The 21,066-nt window shown below is 41.3% G+C and overlaps 1 protein-coding gene and 1 long non-coding RNA gene across 3 annotated transcripts in view; one reads left to right on the top strand and one right to left on the bottom strand.

The window, feature by feature from the left end:
* Window positions 1-21,066, bottom strand: part of PCYT1B (phosphate cytidylyltransferase 1B, choline) — a 131,137-nt gene that overhangs the window by 108,289 nt on the left and 1,782 nt on the right. The gene's annotated exons all lie outside the window — the stretch shown is intronic.
* Window positions 1,311-19,318, top strand: LOC144307946 (uncharacterized). Its single transcript, XR_013374598.1, has 3 exons — window positions 1,311-1,688; window positions 8,218-8,286; window positions 18,285-19,318. It is a non-coding gene; the product is annotated as an uncharacterized LOC144307946 (long non-coding RNA).

Here is a 21,066-nt window from a genome sequence, read left to right as displayed (position 1 = left end):
ATTTATTTATTTATTTATTTATTTTTGAGAGAGAGAGAGAGAGGGAGCATGAGCAGAGGGAGAGGGAGAAGCAGATTCCCAGATTAGATTCCCAGATTAGCAAGCCGTGGCTCCATCCCAGGACCCTGAGATCACGACCTGAGATGAGCAGATGCTTAGCCCACTGAGCCACCCAGGCACTCCTAAGTGTTAAGGGACTAGAGAACAGCTGCACAGACCCAACGTGACCAACCTCCTCCATGAATGAAAATGCTGCTAACGAAATGTCATCTTACATCTTATATTTAAAAGAAATAAATATTTGATGTAAGTCAGAGATGAGCAGTCAGGAGCTCCATTTCTTAGCATTCAAAGACACCGTGCCCCAATGGTTGTGCCTGTGTTCTAGATGGTCCTAAAAGAGGTAAGTTGTTTTTACTGACATGAGAAGTATTTATCTTGTAATAAGATAATTTTATCATAAAATATAGGGGATAAAATCACCTATAAGTAGAGGACATTTTGTTTTGCTATAGCAAAACAGATATGATAGCAGCTTTTTTTGCATAAATTAAAGGTGCCCTTAGCTGGAATAAATCATTCTATTGACATTAGCAGCTGTGTAGTCAGTAAAGAATTATTGTTGCTATTACTTGGTCGTATTTATAAACACTTTTATTTTCTAAGTGCTTTACAATCACTTATTGTCTAATTAATATCTAATCATCTGTTTACAAGTAATAATCACACATGTAGCGCAGTTTAATCAAAACTCCAAATGCAGCCGCCATCATACTCAAGAATATTGTGTAAATTTTGGTCTCTTCTTGATGGGGTTTGGGTCCAGACATATGGCTGAAACAGATACGACAGGAAAAAAAAATGAATAAAGATTCCTCACTTGGATTTCAGTGTAATTTGGATCCACAATTTTTCATGCCAAACATATTGTCTGAACGTCAGTGGATAAGTAAAAATAGAGGTAACCTTCCCCTACTTAATGGCTCAAAAACATAGAAAATTTTTAATTTAAGCCACAAAATTGGATGATAGTTTGTAATAAATGTTCATGGGCAGGCAATGATCGAACATTGGAAGTGTGAATTACAATCACTGTTTCAGTGACTATCATGAAAAAGATCAAATTTACCAAAGGTGGCTTGGGGACCATCAGCTTAATCTGATAGTTTCAAGTCTAGACCAAGCTATGGTCAGTACAAACACCTGCCAGACGGAATTACCTATGGAGCGTGAGTGGAGGCCCTACTAGCACCTGTCAGTCTCCCCAGATGTTATTCTGTAAGTAATTATGGGAACCATGGAAGAACTTTTTTAAGCAGGTGAGGGCTATGCATACTAATGCTGTTTGTCCATAAATTTTCCTACAGGTAGAATTGGTGAGTCAGGGTACTTGCATTTTCAAAGTTTTTTGTACAGGATTTTTGATACTATTATCAAAATGTCTTCCAGAAGAGTTGGCCAAATTTACACTTCTGATACTCCTAAAGAGTTGTCTTACTTGGCTATTGATATGCTGAAACCAGTTTCCTTCCCTCTTGCTTTGCCACTGGGCAGTTTCCCACTACAGCAGCAAATACTGCAGTGTCCTGAGGATTGTGCCCGGTGCCTTGCGAATGTCATGCAAATGCACTTGACTGGCAAGTGAGTGAGCAAAGCCATCTGACCAGGATGGGTAAATCCATTCACAGGTAAACCACCACTACAATCCTTGGGCTTTTTACTAACTGATTTTGAAGGGCATGGACTCCAGAGTGAAATCTTCATCTTGCAAAATCTGCACCCAGAATCTTTGCCCAGAGAGAGATTTGGTCTGGGGGCACCTGACTGGCTCAGTAGGGGGGAGCGTGAGCCTCTTGATCTCAGGGTTGTGAGTTCAGGTCCCACATTGGTTATAGAGATTACTTAAAAATAAAATCTTTAGGGATGCCTGAGTGGCTCAGTGGTTGAGCGTCATGCCTTCGGCTCAGGGCATGATCCCGAAGTTTGAGGATCGAGTCCCACATCAGCCTCCTAACATGGAGCCTGCTTCTCCTCTGTCTGCCTATGTCTCTGTCTCTTTCTGTCTCTCATGAATAGGTAAATAAAATCTTTAAAAAATAAAATCTTTAAAAAAGAGAGAGATTTGGTTTCATCCTCTGACTTAGTTTCCTATGGCTCTTGTAACAATCTACCACAAATGTCATGGCTTGAAACAACGCAAATATACTATCTTAGTTCTGAGGGCTAGAAGTCTGAGATGGGTCTCAGTGGGCTAAAATCCATGTCTCAGCAAGACTGCATTTCCTCCAGAGGCTCTAGGGGAAAGTCCATTCCCTTGCCTTCTCTAGCTTCTAGAGCTGCCTGCATTCCTTGGCTCACAGCCCTCTTTCTTCCTTCTCCAGAGCCAGCAACCCCATCACTGCAGCCTCTGCTTCAATAATCACATCTCTAACTCCCCTGCCTGCCCCTTTCACTTGAAAAGACCCTTGTGATTACACTGGGCATTTGGATAATCCTGGATAATGTCTTGCATCTCAAGATCTTTAACTTCATCACATCTGTAAAATCCCTTCTGCCGTGTCAAGTAAGACAGTTACAGGCTCCCAGGTTCTGGGAATTAGGATGTAGACATCTCCGTGGGGGCCATTATTCTGTCTACCACACATTCCTTAGCATGAGCTGGACCAGGTATCTTACCTCCAGATATTTGAACTATACATTGCCTATAATTTTAAAACATAGTAATTTGTGAAACCCTGCTTTGTGTCAAGCACAGGCACTGTGCCAGGTTTGCAGATAAGAATCAGTGCAGAGAGAGGTTAATTTGCCCAAGGTCACAGAGCTGGTCAGTGGCGGAGCTGAGTTTCAAACTCAGGCCTGTTGGACTTCTGTTTGTCGTATGCTGTCTATGTGGTTCATTTCCCATGCTCTGCTCACTCTGCTTTCTTTGGATAGCTTCGTGTTGAAAGCTTTTCACTTAGTTTGACATTTAATGATACAGCCTAGCTGTAGATAAAACCTTTTATTAAGCCCCTATAAATCTCATATTTGACTCCTTCGGAGGTGCCAGTGGAGGATGTCATTAGGAAACACTCATTCAAGATGATGTCTCCACATGCTCTAATAAATCCTCCCCAAAGTAGCATCAGGTGGGTTCTTTCTCCATAATACAAACAGAAGGGGACTCGCCAGGTCATGTTCTCTGTGGGTGAAATGTAAATCTGTGAATAATATCAGGTGGTGCCAGTGAGAAGCGATCTTTCCAATAGACTACAAGTATATTTACTATCTTATTCTTGAAAAAAGAGAGCCTGACATTTGAGGGGTCTTATTTCATGTCTTAAGTTTCTCATCCTCTGCTTCACTTCGCAAAATTCTCAGCCTTGGCTACACATGACAATCACCCGGGGAGCTTTCAAAACCACAGAAGCCTGGTTCCCACTCCCTAGAGATTCTGGCCTTATTGGCATGGGCTGCATTAGGACTTTTAAAAATACAGAACCAGGGCAGCCCGAGTGGCTCAGCGGTTTAGCACTGCCTTAGCCCAGGGCCTGATCCTGGAGACCCAGGATCGAGTCCCATGTCAAGCTCCCTGCATGGAACTTGCTTCTCCTTCTGCCTGTGTCTCTGCCTCTCTCTCTCTCTCTCTCTCTCTCTCTCTCTCTCTGTGTGTGTGTGTGTGTGTCTCATGAATAAATAAATAAAATCTTTAAAAATAAAAATAACCAAAAAAAAATTGAGAGCCACAGAGGTGAAGCGAAGCAGAGCTGATGAGAGGCTTTATTAAATCATAGATTTGGGGGTGCCTAGGTGGCTTAGTCACTTAAGCATCTGATTCTTGGTTTGGGCTCAGGTCATGATCTTGGGGTTGTGAGATCAGGCCCCGCATCCATTTCTATGCTCAGTGGGGGTCTCCTTCTCTCCCTCTCCTTCTGCCCCTCTCCCCACTCACGTGTGCTCTCTCTCTAAAATAGATAAATCTTTTTTTTAAAACAAAAGACCTAAGTTTTGACCCTCAACTATTAGGCTTTTTTCCAAAATGTCTATTTTGTTTGCATCAAGAGAAATAAACCCTATTAGTTTCTGCATCCCAAGAAGGCGATTATGTAAAAACCTTCAATACTCCAAAAGCAATCATTTTTAAAGATTTATTTATTTATTTTTAGAGCGAGAGCTCCTGTGCGCAGGGGGAGGGGCAAAGGGAGAGGGCGAGTATCTCTAGCCGACTCCCCACTGAGCGTGGAGCAAGATGCTGAGCTGGATTTCACAACCCATGAGATCATGAGCTGAGCCGAAAGCAAGAGTTGGATACTCAGACGACTGAGCCATCCAGTTGCCACCAAAAGCAATCATTTTAAACACCTATTCTACTTAAGTGCCAGGTGAGGGACTCTGTGGAATAACTCACTAACGGTGCTTGACAGTAACTATATACAGTCAATGCGTTTCTACAGAAGCCCATTCTTGCCACAAGAATAAATAATCTTCAGAAAGTTCATAAGCAAGTGTGAGATAAGCCGACTTCCAAAGAAAAATAATCTTTCGTTTCTGCAAAGTAGCCTAGACAACCTCACCACACCACTTAACGGTAGGAATTCAAAAGGAACAAAACCATTCTCATTAAACCATGGCAGTCCCAGGACACCTGGGTGGCTCAGCAGTTGAGCACCTGCCTTTGGCTCAGGGCGTGATCCTGGGATTTGGGATCAGAGTTCCCCCCCCCATCCCGCATTGAGCTCCCTGCAGGGAGTCTGCTTCTCCCTCTGCCTATGTCTCTGCCCCTCTCTGTCTCTCATGAATAAATAAATAAATCTTAAAAAAATAAACTATTTAAAACCATGGCAGTCCCAAGCATATATAATACTACCAGTTGCTTAAAACATTTTTGGAATAATTCTTTTTGAAATTTTCATCATGGTCATTTTATAAGGCCACTTATGAAAATCAGTTTGTGGAGTGGTGGAACATGCAACTCTTGGTCTCAGGGTTATGAGTTTGAGCCCTATGTTGGGTGTAGAGATTGCTTAAAAATAAAATCTTAAAAATAAGAAAATCAGTTTTTATATAATCAAATCAGTATTTTTTGGATCCAAAGAGGTACTAACCAGATTTCCAGAGTTACCATTCACCTATCAAACTATCAGTTGGCTTTAGGTTGTTTCAAAAGTACCAGAAATAACCTTCGAGGATGATTGTGTCCTCTGTTGGCATTTAGTAAGAACAGAGGTGGCCTACTCTAGCAAAAATTTCCTGAAAGGCTAAAGATCTTTAGTGAGGAAGGTGACCCCAAGGCTCTAAGGTCAGTTCTTTAGAGCAAAGTTTCTAATACTTTAGTATGCATAAGAATCACCAGAGAATTTGTTAAACTAGTTTCCCAGGCCTCATTCCCAGAGATTCTAATTCAGTAGGCCAGGGAAGACCCATAATTTTGATTTTTCTCTCCAGCTGGTATAGGTGCCTCCTAAGTCCCACATTTTGAGTAACACTATCATAGAGCAAAACTGAAGATAAAAATACTGATGTGAATATATAAGTTTTATTATCCTTTTGTCAAAAAGGACAGAAATTGTCAAAAGGACTCAGGAGCCAACTTGGAGAGATTCTTGTCAGCCAAAGATGAAAAGTTTACACATCAATAAGGATGAGAATTGCAGTGGATCGAAATCCATCAAATATGTTTAAATCCACCTGTTCAAGGGCACATAGGTATTTCAGTCCATTAAGTGACCAACTCTTGGTTTCAGCTCGGGTCATGCTTTCAGGGTCATGAGATCAAACCTCTGGTTGGGCTCTGCACTCAGCATAAAGTCTGCTTGTTCTTCTCCCTCTGCCCCCCCCATCTAAAATAAACAAATAAATCTTTTTAAAAAATCCACTTATTCATAATACTATTGAACAAAATCCCAAACAACCCTCAGTTGTCTGCATTGGTGGATGCAAGAGATCACATGCATTATTTTGAATAATGGAAGTCAGAGGGAAAGAATCAGGCATATATCTTACCTTTTCTATACAAATGTACTTCTGAGTGACTAAGTAGTAAAGAGAAGTGCATCATCTTGTAATGATAGTATGAAGGTAATAAAAAACATGATGGATTGGGTCTCTCTATTTTATAAGCCCTAATGAATGATTGGATCTAGGCACTGAGCATCAACCACTACTAACATGACAAAAAGACAACCGCAAATATTATACACTCCTGAGAGAAAGAAGTACATATACCACCTATCAAATAGTTTGTCAAGCAAACAGAACCTGACTTCAATCACACCTCTTGATCTGAGACCAGTTTATTGGAAATACAGAAGGGATAAAGGAGTACGTTCACACCACAGGGATGTGATCAGCAAAATCCAGATTGTAGGAAGCTCTATGGGACGAAAAAAAAAAAACCCAAAAAATTGCAGAATTATGTATCATCTATGTATTAGATTAAATCTAAAAAACACAGCAGTCACAGCAATGTGATGTATACCCCATATTATTAGGATCCTTATTCAAAACACTGTAAAAAATTACATGTATGAAACAATGAGAAATTTGAACAGCTTTGGGGTTCCTTGGTAGCTCAGTCAGTTAAGTGTCTGACTCTTGGTTTTGGCTCAGGTCATGATCTCAGGGTTGTGAAATCAAGCCTCGTGGGGCTCTATGCTGGGCACAGCATCTGCTTGAGATTCTTTGCCTCTCTGCCTGCCCCTCCCCCAACTTGCACATGCACAGAAACACTCTCTAAAATAATAAAATAGGGATGCTTGGGTGGTTCAGTGGTTGAGCATCTGCCTTCGGCTCAGGGCATGATCCCGGAGTCACAGGATCGAATCCCACATCGAGGGCTCCCTGCATGGAGCCTGCTTCTCCCTCTGCCTATGCCTCTGCCTCTCTCTATGTGTCTCTCATGAATAAATAAATAAAATCTTTTTTAAAAATAAAATCTTAAAAAAATTTTTGAACAGTTTCTGGATGCCATAAAAGAATTATTATTAAATGTTTCAGGTATAATGATATTTTATTTTTTTTAATTTTATTTTAGAAACATACAGTGTGGGGCACCTGGTTCAGTTGGTTAAGCATCTGCCTTTGGCTCAGGTTTAGATCCCAGGGTCCTGGGATTGAGTCCCACAGTGGGCTCCCTGCTCAGCAGGGAGTCTGCTTCTCCATCTCCCTCTGCCTGCCATTGTGCCTGCTTGTGCTTTCTCTCTCTCTGTCAAATACATAAGTAAAATCTTAAAAAAAGAAATATACAGTGAAGTATTTGCAGATGGAATATATTGTGTGGGTGTGGGGAGCAGTTAGGGCTCTAGATGATTGGTTCTCAACTGGGTTCAACCTGGTCCCCCAATGTACATTTGGCAATGTCTGGAGACATTTTTGGATGTCACATCTTGGGGGGTGATGCTCCAGGCATCTACTGGAGCACCTTCCTACAATGCACAGAGATAGCCCTCGACTGTGGGAGAATGGCTCTGCCCTGACACCCTTGAATGTATCCACATAGCTCATGTTGGCAAAGACTTGAACTTTGCCATCTTCAGCTCATCTGAATGTTGGCAGAATGCCTTGTGATATTCCTGGAATGTGAGAGGGAGGAGGCCTGTTAAGAGCTGCTTAGAGGCCACCTCCCACTTACCTCCCTATCTCCACTGTGAGACTCTCATGAGGCAATTTCTTTTTCTTTTTTTCTTTTTTAAAGATCTTATTTATCTACTTGACAGAGAGAGAGAGCATAAGCCAGGGGAGTCAGGCATAGGGAGAGGGAGAAGCAGGCTCCCTACTGAACATAGAGCCCAACGCGGAGCTTGATACTAGGACCCCCTGGGATCATGACCCTAGCCAAAGGCAGATGCTTAAACAATTGAGCCACCCAGGTTTTTTTAAGATTTTAAAATTTATTTTGGAAAGAGAGAAAGTGTGCAGGGGGCAGGGGTAGAGGGAGAGAGGGACTCTTAAGCAGGCTCCATGCCTAGCACAGAGCCCAATTTAGGGCTCGATTCCACAACCCTGAGGTCATGACCTGAGCCAAAATCAAGAGCTGGATGCTTAACCAACTAAGCCACCCAGGCACCCCTCATGAGGTAGTTTCTAATTGCCTCTTAGGTTCTATTGAGGTATGCGGCTTCCTGCCCTGCCCCCCCCCCCTCTGTATAGCACTGCAGAATAGAAAACCAGTTAGTTGCCATTTATAATAGGCTCCTCAGCAACAGGAGTCTAGAAGTCATCTGGCCTCTTTTGTTTCAGTGCTGTCCTTGGTGTGTGGATCAAGAACTACAGGAAGCTGGCACCAAATGGCTACATGTCTTTCACTAAGTAAGTAATAAACTGTCTGAATCCAAAAGCAACTCAATGTACTTTTACCAGTCAAATCAGCCAGAACTCAGCTTTGGTCTTGTCTTGTGTGTGTACTGGGCACACATAATACACAGATCAATTATCCAGCCCCAAATGTTAATAAATCCAAGGTTGAAAAGCTCTACAGGAAATAATATTGGTCCTAGGTTGATTGTTGAAGCTACATGACAAATACATGAACACCAGAAATGGGAAGATGTTGTTTTGTCTAATTTTGCATATGTTTGAAAGTATCTCTAACAAAAGCTGTATTTTTAATTTAAAAAAAAATTTTAAGTAGGCTCCATGCCCAACGTGGGGCTTGAACTCATGACCCTGAAATCAAGAATTACATATTCTACCATCTGAGTTGGCCAGGCACCCCAAAGGATGTTATTTTTCAAAAGATAAAAAAAGGATAGAGAGAGAGGGAAACAAACCACAAGACTCTTAACAATAGAGAACAAACTGAGGGTTGATGGAGAGAGGTGGGTGGGGGATGGGCTAGGTGGGGTGTGGGGATTCTAGAGGGCTTGTGATGAGCCCTGGGCATTGTACTTAGGTGACGAATCACTGAATTCTATGCCTGAAATCAATATTTCACTGTATGTTAACTAACTAGAATTTAAATAAAAATTAAAAATAAATAACTAAAAAAATTGGTCACCTAGCCTTATTAGATATCTAACACTTTAAGTGCATATAATGAGGCAATATGCAAATAGGTACAAATTTGCCATCAGACTTCTAGCTCCACTACTAAATTACAAACTGTGTGTTCTTGGGCAAATTACTTAACCTCTTTAAACCTCAGTTTCCTCACCAAAAAAATAAGGCTAATTATGCCCCTGCAGTTTTTGTAGGGATTAAATATAAGTATTGAGCTAAGTGTTTTACTTAGATAACTTTATTAGGCCTTCTTCCTTTCTTTTTGTTTGCTACTCTCAATATAGAAATGCAAGGAGCCCTTCTTGTCACTTGGACAAGTAATTTTGATCCAGTTAATCTCTTTTCAAATAATTCTCTGGAGGAGCACCTGGGTGGCTCAATGGTTGAGCGTTTTTTTTTTCTTAATTTTATTTATTTGTTCATGAGAGACACCGAGAGAGAGGCAGAGATGCAGGCAGAGGGAAAAGCAGGCTCTATGCAGGGAGCCCAATGTGGGACCCGATCCCAGGTCTCCAGGATCACGTCCTGGGCTTAAGGCAGACGCTCAACCACTGAGCCACCCAGGTGTCCCTAAATAAATAAAATCTTAAAAATAATAATAATAATTCCCTGGAAAATGTAAATGGCCCTGGTATAAAGCATTTGGTTCTAAGGGCTTAAAAGAACAAGCTGTAGAGGGACCCTGGAAGGAATGTATGTGGTTAATTCATTAATTTTTTTTTAAGATTTTATTTCAGAGAGAGTGAGCATGTGCACAGGCGAGCTGGGGGAGGGGCAGAGGAAGAGGGGAATTTCAAGCAGATTCCATGCCAAGCGCAGCGGGAAGTTGGGTTCGATTTTAGCATTCCAAGATCATGATCTGAGCCAGAGTCAAGAGTTTGACACTTAACTGACTGAGCCACCCAGGTGCCTTAATTCATTAGTTCTTAATCACAGGGTCATTTTATTTCACAGAGGACATTTAACAATGTCTGGAAACATTTTTGGTTGTCAAGACTGGGATGGGGCACTTGTATTAGCATATACTGATTAGAGACCAGGGATGCTGCTAAACATCCCACTATATGTACAGGATTGCTCCCCACGACAAAGAATTATCTGGCCCCAGATATCATTAGTACCAAGGTTGGGAAACCCTGGGCTAAAGTGACCAAAACTCCTTGACGAAGCTTTTCCAAGATAATTAACTTTACCTTTCTTTGTTCTTGTTATCTAACAGATATAGGTTATTAAAGGCATGCTCAGGAGAAATCATTCAAAATGTGATTACTCTAGCTCTGTGGCCCTAATTTGTTATTCATTTCTTTATGAGAAAAAAATCTGAGTAGTGTTCTGATTTTATTGCCTTTGAGTTTCAAATAGCAAACTTGAAGCATGCACTGATTACCTTCTTAATTAATAGGCTGTGAAGGCAGGGCATCACTTTATTAACTAGTGGGAAGGATGTACCACCTCTCAACAGCTTAGTCATCTTTATTCCCAACTGTGATGCCAATGGGGGAGATGAAGGGGATTCAAGCATTACTCCCCAAACAGATATATTTTTCTTGTTAAAATAGTTTATTTTAGTTTTGATGACACCTGCCTACCATGCAATTATTATTTTTTTAAATATTTTATTTATTTATTCATGAGACACAGAGAGAGAGAGAGGCAGAGATGCAGGCAGAGGGAGAAGCAGGCCCCATGCAGGGAGCCTGACGTGGGACTCGATCCTGGGTCTTTAGGATCACACCCTGGACTGAAGGCGGCACTAAACCACTGAGCCACTGGGGCTGCCCCTACCATGTCCTTATTTTTTTTTAATTTTGTATTTATTTATGATAGTCACAGAGAGAGAGAGAGAGAGAGAGAGGCAGAGACACAGGCAGAGGGAGAAGCAGGCTCCATGCACCGGGAACCCGACGTGGGATTCGATCCCGGGTCTCCAGGATCGTGCCCTGGGCCAAAGGCAGGCGCCAAACCGCTGCGCCACCCAGGGTTCCCACCATGTCATTATTAAACAGAAAACAATATGGGTAATTTGCCCCCCATCCCGCATCTCCCTTATATTTATTTTTTATTTTTTAAAGATTTATTTATTCATGAGAGAGACACAGAGAGAGGCAGAGACACAGACAGGGGGAGAAGCAGGCTCCTTGCAGGCGCCCAATGTGGGACTTGATCCTGGATCCTGGGATCAGGACCTGAGCCAAAGGCAGCCGCCCAACCGCTGAGCCACCCACTCATCCCACATCCCCTTTTTTTTCCACATCCCCCTTTTATTTTTTTTATTTTTATTTATTTATTTTTTTTACCACATCCCCCTTTTAAAGTCAAGATACTTGGGGCACCTGGCTGGCTCAGTCAGTAGAGCATGTGACTCTTGATCTTGGAGTCATGAGTTTGAGCCTCATTGGGTGTAGAGATTACTTAAAAAAAGAAAAGTCAAGATACTTGACATCCAGACCAAAATGCCATAGGTAAATGGCGGTAACTGCATTCAACTGGCAAACAATAGCAAGGCATGTTTGTGAGATGTGTGTTTCATGATGCAATGGGGCAAAGATGTTTGAGAAGACAAAAAGTGGGAGAAAAAATCTGTATGGTGGTAGAATGGCTTAAGGATCTATGAGGTAGCTCCTTTTATTTTACCTCTCCCTCAACTCACTCCACCCCTTCTATGAAAACTACCCCACCTCGCAGCCCAGGGAATTGGGTTGGGACACCTGATTAAGAAGCCAAGCCATGGCCATAGTTGAGTGGTTTCTCAGATCCTCAGATTCCCTCTTTCAGGAACTAGAAATAAGAGATGGAGACTGAGTAGGTTAGGGGATTAGAGTAAATATGCCTGCAAATAACACTTTCTGAGGTCTTCTCAAGCTGTTCTGGTTTCTTTCCTTGCTGAGATCTGCTTTTCAGCTTTCTGTGGATTCTTAGATAGACCTTTGCATTCCCCCTACTGTAAAAGCAGCTTAGTGGGTACCATTCCTTGCCACCCAGCAACCTCTCTCTGAGACACGTATGTGCATACCTCCACTAGGAGATGAGACTAACAGTGAAATGAAGCCAAGGGCTAATAGGGAAAGGCCACTTAATGGTCATTTATGCTTCATGCTTAGGACCATCAAGGGATGACACTTCTTCCAGAGACGATCACAAATAAATTCACCTTCTTGTGAATCCTATAGTTCTAGATGTACCACACTTTTTTCATATACAAACTTACAACTCTTTTTGTGTTATTATGTCAAATCATTATTTATCTCATAATGTTACCTAATTCTCATTTGTAATCTTGATTTGTCTCATATTTTTCATTAACCCATCAACCAGACTTGGGAAGATCAGTTCACACCTCCAGGGTCTCTCCACTTTCTTACATCACTCACAGCCACTCAGACAGGCTTCTGCCTCCAGTATTCCGCTAAAACTCAGTTAAGTTTCTGTGTGTTTCTTAGCTCCACAGGAGGGTCTTTTAGAGCAGTGGTTCTTTCCTTGGGGTGATTTTGTGCCCTTCCCCAAGAGTGATTTTGCAGTGTCTGGACACAGTTTTTAAGAATATTTTATTTTTTTATTTTTATTTATTTATTTATTTTAATTTTTTATTTATTTATGATAGTCACAGAGAGAGAGAGAGAGAGAGAGAGAGAGAGAGAGAGAGAGAGGCAGAGACACAGGCAGAGGGAGAAGCAGGCTCCATGCACCGGGAGCCTGACATGGGATTCGATCCAAGGTCTCCAGGATCGCGCCCTGGGCCAAAGGCAGGCGCTAAACCACTGCGCCACCCAGGGATCCCAAGAATATTTTATTTTTAAATAACCTCTATACTTAAGGTGGGGCTCAAGCTTACAACCCTGAGATCAAGAGTCGCATGCTCTACCGATTGAGCTAGCCAGGCACCCCTGGACACAATTTTGATTGTCAGAACTTGGGGGGGTGCTGATATCTGGTAGGTAGAGACCAGGGATGCTGCTAAACAAGCTACAGTGCACAGTAAAGCTCTCCACAGAAAGAATTATCCAGCCCAAAATAATGCCAAGGTTGAGAAACTTTGCTATAAGGCAAAAGTGGGTCTTTGCAACACAATTCAAAATGGGCAGAGGATTTCAATAGACGTTTCTCCAAAAAAGATATAGATTGCCAATTAACAGGTGAAAAAAATGCTAAACCTCATTAGTCATTAGGGAAATATAAATCAAAACCTCAATGAGATACCACTTCACACCCACTAGGATGGCTATGATTTTGAAAATGGAAAATAACAAATATTGGTGGGGATGTGAAGAAACTAGAATCCTCATACATGGCTGGTGGGAATGTAACATGGTGCAGTCTCTTTGGAAAACAGTTTGACAGTTCCTCAAAAAGTTAAAAATAGAGAGGCACCTGGGTGGCTCAGTCATTTAAGCATTCAACTTGTGATTTTAACTCGGGTCATGATCTCATGGATTGTGAGATTGAGCTCTGTGCTCAACGGGAGTTTGCTTCAGATTTTCTCTTCTTCTGTGCCTCTGCCCTTCCCTCCTTCAAATAAATAAATTTGAAAAATCCTTTTAAGAAAAGTTAAAAATAGGGGCACCTGGGTGGCTCAGTCAGTTAAGCATCTGCCATCGTCTCAGGTCATGATCCCAGGATTCTGGGATCGAGGCCTGCATGGGGCTCCCTGCAGGGAGCCTGTTTCTCCCTCTCCCACTCCCCCTGCGTGTATTCTCTTTCTTTTGCTGTTAAATAGATAAATAAAACATTTTTTAAAAAGAAAAATTAAAAATAGAGTTAACATTTGACCCAGCAATTCCATGCCTAGGTGTATACCCAAGAGAATTGAAAACATATGTTCATAGGGTCTGGGTGGTGCAGTTGGTTAAGCATTCAGCTCTTGATTTCAGTTCAGGTCTTGACCTCAGTGTTGTGAGATCGAGCCCCATATCAGGTTCCGCACTCAGTGGGGAGTCTGCTTGAGTTTTTCTCCCTCTCTCTCTGCCCCTCCCCACTGCATTTGTGTGTGTGTGCTCTTTCTCTCTCAAATATATCTTTTTTAAAAAAGAAAACATATGTTCACAAAAATCTTGTACACAAATGTCATAAGCATTATTCACACTAACCAAGGAGTGGAACCAACCCAAATCTCTACTGTCTGGTCAATGGCAAAACAAATAGTGGTCTGTCCATACAATGGAATATTATTTGGCCATAAAAAGGGATGAAATACAGATACACACTACAATATGAATGAACCTTGAAAAGATAAACTAGGGCAGCCCCGGTGGCGCAGCGGTTTAGCGCTGCCTGCAGCCTAGGGCGTGCGTGATCCTAGAGACCCTGGATCGAGTCCCACGTCAGGCTCTCTGCATGGAGCCTGCTTCTCCCTCTGCCTGTGTCTCTGCCTCTCTCTCTCTCTCTCTCTTTCTCTGTGCGTCTCTAAGAATAAATAAATAATCTTTAAAAAAAAGAAAAGATAAACTAAGTGAAGGAAGCCAGACACAAAATATCACATACTGTATGATTCTACCTCTGTGAAATGTCCAGAATGGGCAAATCCTCATAAAAGAAAGATTAGTGGTTGCCCGATGCTGGGATGATTGAGGGGACAGAGGAGGTACTGCTAATGAGTACAGTTTTGGCTGGGATGATGAAAGTCTTCGAAAATTAAACTATGAGGAAGGTTACATAATGCTGTGAATATACTTAAAAAAACAATAAATTATACCCTTTATGATGTGGATTATATCTTTAAAACACTGGCTCTTTAAATCACCTGGGTGTCTATAACAAAGGAGGTACTCATTAAATAATGCAGTACCCCTGAAGCATGGAAGACAAACACAAAAAAGATATCCTTCCTACTCTGATTACTATTATTTTTAATCTTTTATATCTAAAGAGGAATAAGAGTGATTGCCTTAGCCTCCAAGTTAACCAACCTGCAGAATTAACCAGAGCTCTCCATTTCCCCCAAGGGTCCTAATAGCACTCTGAATGCTTCTGTCTAGTAGGAGGCTACTCTTGAGAATGCCTGGTATTTTAGCTCTGAACAGCTGAATTTACATTTTACAAGAGTTAACTTCTCCCCAAATCTATTTATGCCCATTGTGGTTACAATGATACAATTTAATTAAATGTTATGTAAACTGATAAAAATGATGCAAAAAAGAGTTATTTTTAAGAAGCTGAATTGCTTTGGAAAGATAAACAGTCATGTGGCTTTTAAAAATTGCTGTTGATGGTTTAGCGCCTACCTTTGGCCCAGGGTGTGATCCCGCAGTCCTGGGATCGAGTCCCACGTTGGGCTCCCTGCATGGAGCCTGCTTCTCCTCTGCCTGTGTCTCTGCCTCTCTCTCTGTGTCTCTCATGCATAAATAATTAAATCTTTTTAAAAAATTGCTGTTGAATTAGGTGAGGCCTAGACAACTGTAAGGGATGGGGAACTAGGATCCCCCCAAATCTACGATTCTATACTCAGTGTTTTGAAAATATCTTGAGTTTTCACTTCATTTAGGATAAACCAAAAATGGAAATCATAGATATTGCATATGTGTATGCCTAATGAAAAAAAAGACAATGCAGAGTTCTAATCAGTGGTCCAATGAAAGGATTGGCAAATTCATAATATATTTATTTTAAGTTCAAACAAAATATTTAATTCATTAATTTTCTTTAAAACAATTTTTTATTAGAAACATTTTTTTTAGATTTTATTTTATTTATTTGAGAGAGAAATAGAGAACAAGCAGGGGGAGTGGCAGAGAGGGAAAGGCAGGCTACCCGCTGAACAGGGAGCCCGATGTGGGTTCAATCCCAGGACCCTGGGATCATGACCCGAGCTGAAGGCAGAGGCTTAACCAACTGAGCCACCCAGGTGCCCCAAGAAACATTTTATCTTTCAATTAACTAACCTACTGGTCCCCACTGCATATGGTGAGAAGACTTTTACTGTGCTTCCTGGTGATTATAACTCTCCTACCTTGTATAATGGAGAAAATTCTACAAAGCTCTTTTATTAATTCTCCATTTTTGTATTGAATTCCTTGTATGATATTTACAAAAGTCCTTCAATTGCCATCTTAAGGAAAGGTGTGGTAGCCACGTGGAAAGGAATTTTCGGGAGATTTGTACACAAGTCTTACCCATGGCTCTTGGGGGCGGATCTAGTTCTGGGGAAGCTGAAGAAGAACTGTAGGGGTGGCGTCTGCCGTCTCTGGTATCGCTGAGCAGATCCCATCTGGCCTACAGATATCGTAAGCCTACAGCAAGCCTAGGAGCCTGGCAGGATTTGGGGTGGAGAGCCCTGTGAAGAGTGATTGCTACATCTTTGTTGCAGGTGTTAACTATAAAGTCACTCAGGTTAGAGGCTGGAGTCAAGCTGAAGTTGGTCTACCCAACAATGATGCATGCCTCAAAGGCTGGGTTGAAATTCATTCGTCCTCCCAGACCACCTAAAGTTGCCCTTAGATGAACAAACTCAGGACTCTCCCTGAACAAGGAGGATACAAAATAAACAGGGATCTAACTTCCTTTCACTCATTCAACAAATCTATACTAAGCATCTACAGTGCAGCAGGAACCATGCATCCAAGATGAATGTGATAGTCCGCATTCTCAAAGAATATACAGAGCAAGAATATATAGGTAGGGCAAACACTTAACGATTGATTTTTTTTAAGTAAATACTTACTGTTAAAAAACTAATCATATCGTCTTTGCTTTCAGAAGAACTATCATTTAAGTTCTTCTGTACTTTTATTTAAGACTTAATGGAACCGAAGAAGACAGATTTGAAGCAGATGATATTTTTCTTTTCACCCTGAGCTGAACTTTCCATTTTTTTCCTTTCTCTTCTCTTTCCATGTGTGTATCTGTGTGTGTGTGCATGTGTATGTGCATGTGACAGAGAGAGAGAAAGAGAGAGAAAATTTCTAGTTCATGAAAAATCAAAGAGAACTTTACAATGCTCTAATAGGGGTACCTGGCTGGCTCAGTCAGTAGAGCATGCTACTCTTGATCTCGAGGTTATGAGTTCAAGCCCCATACTGAGCATAGAGATGAAAAAAACTAAAAACGTTAAAATTTCTTTGTTTTATTTATTAAAAGATTTTATTTATTTATTCATGAGAGACACACACAGAGAGAGAGGCAGAGACACAGGCAGAGGGAGAAGCAGGCTCCATGCAGGGGGCCTGACGTAGGTCTCCAGGATCACACCCTGGGCTGAAGGCGGGGCTAAACCGCTGAGCCACCCAGGCTGCCCATAAAACGTTAAAATTAAAAAAAAAATGTTTTAATACCTGGGCAAGATTGAAATAGAGAGTACGTTTTCACATTACAAGTCCTCATTGCAAGAATGAGGCAAGATTAACTTGTGCCAGTTCTTGTATATCCTCTGCTCCAAAGCATATGAGAGCTAGTTGCAACTCCCTGAGAATAAAGGACAAAAATAAGAGAGGGCAGTAAGATTCCTTTTCTTTTCATAGTTTCCAGTACTGGGAAGACCAGAAGAACCCCCAGGTTTCAGCAGACACAGGTTTCACCACTCACTCCACATCTTTTTGTGTGCTAATTGAGCCATTTTGGTGAGCTGGAAGATTTCCAAGATGAACAATAGTCAGAGCTTGCTTAGAGGACCACAGTGGGTGGGCATCTATAGTTTAAGGAGAGAGATTAGTGTCCTCTAGAAACCCAGACTCAGTTGGAGCAGACATGGAGCGTGTGCACTATCTGTCAATTTTCAGAGTGAGAACTCTCAGCAGAGCATCCCATGGCAGTGATTATAGATCTACTGACTGGGTAAACAGGACATGGGACCCTTGGGTCAGTCTATCGTATAGTTGCCAAAGGAGACAAAGACTGTGCTGAATTAGCTGCAGGTTGTGCAAATACATGCCTGTTGCTGTAACGTGAAGGAATTACAGATGGAGGAGAGGAAGGAAGCTTTCATTGTGTTTTGGAACAAAAAGTAAAGATGCAATATCTACTTTTCCTTAGTGGCTTTAAAAGATGCTCAGAGGGATGCCTGGGTGGCTCAGGGCTGCTCCCGGAGTCCTGGGATGGGGTCCCACACCGGGCTCCCTGCATGGAGCCTGCTTCTCCCTCTGCCTGTGTCTCTGCCTCTCTCTCTCTCTCTCTTTCTCTCTCTCTCTGTCTCTGTGTGTGTGTCTCATGAATAGATGAATAAAATCTTTAAAAAAAAAGATGCTCAGATATCTAAACTTCAGAAATTTGGAGTGTTCCAAATTGTTTAATTCCTTCCAAAGGAAGACTAAATATTTAGCATTCATTTATATTGTTTCAATTATTTTTTTTTCTTTCTTTGCTTCTGGCTTATACACCAGGAATTTTCCTGACAGAAGACAAGGAAGTGACCAATCGTATTCTTTGAAGCTTACCACTAAATTGAGGAATTGAGCTGTATTCTTGCTAAAAAGGAATCCACCTTGATATGACCGCTTCAAGCAAGCTGCAAGAATCCACCTCAGCTAGGGTTAACTGGGTGGCTCCGTCAGTTACGCATCTGCCTTTGACTCAGGTCCTGAACCCGGGGTCCTGGGATCGAGCCCTGCAACAGGGCTACCTGCTTAGTGTGGAGCCTGCGTTTCCCCCACTCCTGCTCTGTGTTGTGTTCTCTCTCTCTCTCTAATAAATAAAATCTGTTTTTTTTTTAAATAATCTACCACAGCTAAAGATTTAGAAATTCAAGTGTCATTCTTCTCTAAGTAACTCAAAATTCTCTTCTATCCTATTACCTGGAACCGGCACAGTACCTGGCAGATGTGCACGATGTAGTATTTAAGAACTGATGGGCCCAGTTATGACTGGTGCCCAAGGAAGGCAGCTGTCCCTTCTGAAAGGAGGGGGCAGATTTGGTTCCAAATGCTCAGGCAGGGTCGCACTGAGCCCCGCCCCCACCCTGAATGCCTGGAAATCATCTTTTTCTCACGCATAGGAAGCCCTCCTCTCTCCATGAAGACTGGTAAAGGGCAAAGAAGAAATGAGAGACAGTTTTCATTTTGATCCATGAATTCTCTGTAGAAAATCGGAGTTTACTCCAATGAGTGACATCTTGAAAGAACTGTCAGGCAATCAACAGATATTTATCGAAGCCCTCCTCTGTTCCAGGCTCTATGAGGGGCCCACAGGAGCACTCCTTCCAGGGTATCCTGGGATGGAGTGGAAGAAGCAAGGGTTTTAGAATTAGATCTTGAGCTCATAAAATTTGAATTGTGGTAGTATTTTATGCTACTAATTTACTTAATGACCCAAAGGAAGAGAGGAAGAAGAGGAAGGTAAATCAGTAGTATAAAATGATTTTACACAGAATCTAGAAATAGCAAAAGTTTTGCCAGAAAGAACTAGGCTAACCATATTATTTCCTACCAGGGCACCTTAGGGGATCCTGTTTTAATGAATAAATAAAAATGATGTGTAATTATCATATCAATTGCTTGCATCTAAGTGAGTGCTTCTGGAGTTGTTTGATGGTGCTTAAAAATCTTTGGTCTCTGAAGTGTGTTTAACGTCTCCTTGACTCTTATCTATATTATTAATTTGCAGATCAAAGTTAACTTGGTGCTATGCAAATGAGACTTCCAGTGAATGAAATTTTACTGTAAAACATTAAATCCATATTACTTATAATAGAACTGCAATCTACTTTGAGGACATGTGTCAACATATTGAAAAGAGACCATATAACTTAAAGCAGTATTATCCCACAGAACTTTCTCCAATGATGTAATATTCTCTATCCATACTGTCTAGCGGTCCAAATAAGGTAGCCACTTGTAACATGTGGCTACTGAGTGCTTGAAATGTGGCTAGTACCACTGAGAAACTAAAATTTAAATTTTAGATTATTTTTTTTTAATTTTTATTTATTTATGATAGTCACACAGAGAGAGAGAGAGAGAGAGACACAGGCAGAGGGAGAAGCAGGCTCCATGCACCAGGAGCCCGATGTGGGACTCAATCCCGGGTCCCCAGGATCGCACCCTGGGCCAAAGGCAGGCGCTAAACCGCTGCGCCACCCAGGGATCCCTAAATTTTATTTAATTTTAACTGATAACAGTTTAAATTTAAACAGCCATATGTGGTTAGTGGCTACCTTATTTGACAGGGCAGGCTTAAAGAAAAAGGGACAATAAATCCCAAGACCCTGAATTCCAGCTATATTGTGCCCTTACTACCTTGGGCAATTTACTTAACTTCTGTGAGCTTCAATTTTTTTCAATTGAAAATAAGAATATAAATAATATCTACCTCACAGGATTTGGAGTAAGAGGAATTAAAATGTATGCAGGCATTCTCTGATTTCCAAATAAGTGCCAATCAGGTATCAAAGTTAAATATGTGGAAAATGAATAACCAGCTGGCTCATTTATTTATTTTAAAGATCTTATTTATTTATTCATGAGAGTGTGTACACAGAGAGAGAGAGGGAGGCAGAGACACAGGCAGAGAGAGAAGCAGGCTCCTTGTAGGAAGCCCGATGCGGGACTCGATCCCGGGACTCCAGGATCACACCCTGGGCCAAAGGCAGGCACTAAACCACTGAGCCACCCAGGGATCCCGTGGCTTGCTCATTTAAAAGAAGTTTGCATTCCTAGGGAGGTCATAAATATTAAATTCTTAATTATCCTCACTGTTCAGATAAAATATTTAATGACAATGATTATTACTATCAGCTGGTAAGCAGTATCATTAGCTTGGGAGTATCAGTGTATGGTGCGCAAAAGTGGTGGGAACCAGAAAGTTAAATTCATAGAAGTTGAGGTCACCTTGTGTCTGAAAAGTACACTGAGAACCAAAAGAGGTGATTAAAATGTCAAAGCAATCACTTCTTTGTTATTGTTACAATTAATATAATTCATCTTGATTGGCCAGGGAGGTTAAATAAATCCAGTCCATTTAATGGGGAGACACTAAGGGACAAATTAGCAGAAGAGGCAAGTAGTCAGGAACTTAAGCACTTTTATTGGACATAATCACGTGAAATAAGGTACGTAAAGTACTTACCACAAGGTATGCCACCTAAGGACTAAAAACTCCAGCCATTATTCCCTTCATTTTTCTATTTTACTTTTTTAGCCATTATTTCTTTTAAAAATTTTATTTTTA

The sequence above is a fragment of the Canis aureus genome, chromosome X, assembly GCF_053574225.1.
Source record: "Canis aureus isolate CA01 chromosome X, VMU_Caureus_v.1.0, whole genome shotgun sequence".
In the NCBI taxonomy this organism is placed as follows: Eukaryota; Metazoa; Chordata; class Mammalia; order Carnivora; family Canidae; genus Canis; species Canis aureus.
The sequence above is the reverse complement of the archived record's forward strand: the minus strand, read 5'-3'. Positions and strand labels throughout refer to the sequence as shown.